The 2312-nt window shown below is 36.9% G+C and overlaps 1 non-coding gene across 1 annotated transcript; it reads left to right on the top strand.

Moving 5' to 3' along the window:
* Nucleotides 1-853: 853 nt before the first annotated feature.
* LOC128042665 (small nucleolar RNA R71) lies at nucleotides 854-960 on the top strand. Its single transcript, XR_008198180.1, has one exon. It is a non-coding gene; the product is annotated as a small nucleolar RNA R71 (small nucleolar RNA).
* The last annotated feature ends 1352 nt before the right edge of the window (nucleotides 961-2312 follow it).

The following is a 2312-nucleotide window of genomic DNA, read 5'->3' as shown; positions in this document are numbered from 1 at the left end:
CTGAGTCTTGAGCATCAGCTGGCTCTTCTTCAACTTCGACAGTGTTGGGTTCTAATGTCTTCCTACTCCTCAAAGTTAACATTTTACAATGCTCTTTCCCTAGATTTCTTGGATTCTTCGTATCACTAGGCAAAGGACCTTGTGGATGATTTCTGAGTTCAATGTAAGCTGGCCCATTTGGTTTTCCAGGTTTTTTAATGTGGCTACTTGGCTTTGGATTAAGTCATCATTTTTGCCTATGTATTCCTTCAACAAGTTTTCTAAGCCATTGGAAGTTTTAGCTTGAGGTTTCTTCCGAACTTGCCGGGTAAAAATAGGTGGTTGGGTCAGTCTAGGTTGGGCATAAGTGTTACTGGTTCTAGCCCCTTGGTTACTCCAATAGAAATTAGGGTGGTTTCGCAAAAATGGGTTATGAAAATTGGATTGCAGTCCTTACCTTCCTCGACTGGTTTTGATTACCCATGTAATACACGGATCCTTGATTTGATGGACATTCTTTGAACAAATGTCTTTCCCCAGAATAGACACATGCTATATTTTAAAATTGATTGGGTGGTAGAGCTACAAACTATTAAACCCATTAGTGGTAAAATTTTTAAGCATTAAAGAAATCAAAGATACCTGAGATGCGACTGGAGTGAGCAAATCCACTTTATGTATTCCAACGACTTATCTTCTTGACACTGCTCGATTGGTTGGCCATTGATAATTGCTGCTGGCAATTCTCTTAATGATTTCATAAGCTTCGTTATAAGACTTAAAAAGGATAGCACCATTAGCAAAAGTGTCCACTACCATCCTTTTGTGAGCATTGAGACCGTTATAAAATGTCTCAAGTTGGATGCAATGAGGGATTTCGTGATAAGGGCACTTCCATAATAATTCTTTATACCTTTCCCATGCTTTGTACAAGGACTCATCAGCCATTTTTTGGAAAGTGGTGATCTCGTTTCTCAACTTAGCATTATTGCTATGTGGGAAATACTACATGAGGAATCTTTCTGCTAAATCTTACCATGTTAAAATGGAATTTTGTGTCAATGAGTTCAATCAGGCTCGAGCTCTGCCCCTTAGCAAATTTGGGAACAACTTTAATTGTAGTGCATCTTCGGGTACTCCGGCTAACTTGAAAGAATCGCTCACCTCCATAAACAGTCTTAAGTGAATATGATGATCTTCGGTAGGCATTCCGCTGAATTGGCCAACCTTCTAAAGCATCTGGAACATGACTGGCTTCAGTTCAAATTGTTGTACCTCAATTTTAGGTCTCCTAATACCCGGATTAAGATCATGAAACACTTGCACGACATACTGCTTTAGAGTTCTATCCCTATCATCAGCAATAAGGATAGGATTTTGAGCAGGGTTTGCTCCATTTCCTTGATTCAGATTTTCAAAGTTCATCTCTTCGGTCCTTCTCTGACTTGCTTGTCTTCTTCATTGTCGAAAAGTTCTTTCAATCACAGGGTTTACGGGGAGTAAATCGATAATTGAATCAGTACTTATAAACACCTGATATAACACAAAAAATATTAATTAAGTTAAAATTGAACAAAAAAATAAACCAAAATGCGAAATTCACAAATCCACAAATTCACGAATAATGACTTTTAAAACAGTCCCCAGCAATGGTGCCAAAAACTTGGAATGACGAAAATGTGCAAGTGTACACAACCGCAACAAGTAATAAAGTGACAAGTAAATGTCGAGTTACCATTCCCATAGGGACTATGAACAGAATTATTTATGAATGCAAGTAAAAGCACTTTGGTGAAGAAAAATATTTTATTGGAGGAGGTGATTAAAAACTAAGATTTTTAACTAAGTAAAATAAATAAATAGAAAATAAAAGTTCCAATGCACGATTTGAAAAGATGATTTTAATCAAGATGACATAATTGTGTTAGATTAATTAAATTAAAAATATCAAAATCAGAATTATTCATACACATGTTCATAACAACAACAATAAAATTAAAAGGATAAGGAACAAGAATCAAATTCGGTGTTTCTCCGAGGCTTGACTAAGTTTCTCTGCTCCTCCTTCTCCACTTGTTCATGTTAAACTGAGACTTCCACGAACACTTGAATGCTACTCCAAATGGTGGCTGAAGGACTCTTTTTCAAGAGGTGAAACTGAAAAGGAAATGGGGAAGAAAATGAAGAACAACGGAAGGGGATTGAAGAGAGAAAGTGAAAGGAAAGTGAAAGGATGAGAGGTTTTCAGATGTGATTCAATTGAGCAGCCCAAGGGGGTTTTTATAGCTTGAGTAGGCTACTAAAAATGGAAAAAAAATCAGTAGCCATGGAGT

Source organism: Gossypium raimondii, chromosome 7 (genome assembly GCF_025698545.1).
Source record: "Gossypium raimondii isolate GPD5lz chromosome 7, ASM2569854v1, whole genome shotgun sequence".
In the NCBI taxonomy this organism is placed as follows: Eukaryota; Viridiplantae; Streptophyta; class Magnoliopsida; order Malvales; family Malvaceae; genus Gossypium; species Gossypium raimondii.
Note: the sequence above shows the minus strand (reverse complement) of the source record. Positions and strands in the feature narration are given on the sequence as shown.